Source organism: Stegodyphus dumicola, chromosome 12 (assembly GCF_044657685.1).
Source record: "Stegodyphus dumicola isolate Sdum_Otavi_A_Nest chromosome 12, ASM4465768v1".
Classification (NCBI taxonomy): Eukaryota; Metazoa; Arthropoda; class Arachnida; order Araneae; family Eresidae; genus Stegodyphus; species Stegodyphus dumicola.
The window spans coordinates 79,056,380-79,057,490 of record NC_140779.1 but is presented as its reverse complement, the minus strand read 5'-3'; positions in this window follow the sequence as shown (position 1 = coordinate 79,057,490).

The window sequence follows — 1,111 nt, the reverse complement described above, 5'->3', positions numbered from 1 at the left end:
TCGCTGCCGATAAGAGAAGCTGCACACTTATTTTTGTTTTTGTTTTTTATTTTTTGCAGTTTTTTTCCACCAAAGATGCGATGGCTTCTGTGTACTTTTGGCTGTACCTGTGGCAGGGTAGGGTTGGGGAGAAGCATTGAACTGCTGTTCTGATAGCGGTGGAATAACCCTGATGGAATGTTACAGGAATAGTTTTTCTGGAACTAGAAGGCTTCACTTTTCTGAAAAACCAAAAAATAGATACCTTCGAACAGTTTGTTAACGGAGGTTTAGCTGAGCAGATTTCCGCATTAGATCGTTAGCATAAATACAATATCACAGTAATAATATATATTTATACAGATAAATACAACATCACATAATGACATAATAAGTATAAAACATCACATTACTTTACAGTCGTTTTTTAAAATGAAAGTGATTTTACAAAAGTATGATTGCTTATTGCTGATAATTAATGATAGTTTACAAACTGTCAGCAGTTCTAAATCATTTCTATTTGATTTTGAAAGACCTCTGAAAGTTTTAAATTATGAAACTTTATGATGATTTTGGCATTTTAAACATTTTCGAAATGATTCCTAATTTTAATTTAAAAAATAAAAAATAAGTGTTTTACATTTTAAACATTTGTTAAATTATTCCTAATTTTATTTTCTAATCGATATTGAGATACAAATGAGGAAGCCGTTAGCTTCAAACAAGTTAAGATTCAAACCTTCCACTTCTCAGCCTTCGGACTAGATGCTAAGTTAATGATATGAACAAGGATCTGCCACTTACCTTCATTAAACGCAAAGTTGATGGGGAAAATAATCTCAGGGAATATTCTATATCATCAAAGAAGAATTACAATTTGTATATTTTTCTATGATATTTTTAGAGAGTATGGAGAAGAATTTTAAGTCCCAATTACATAATTATGGTTAATACCTCATTAATAACTTCTTAAATATCTCGTATTATTTTATTAGTATTCATTATTTAGTAATTTATTAATTAGTATTACAATGCATTTGTATAACCTGAAAGCTGATGAAGTACTAAATGATTATTGTTAAGAATTTGTCTATTTAAAAATTGCAAAAATTTTAAAAAGTTATAATTACCA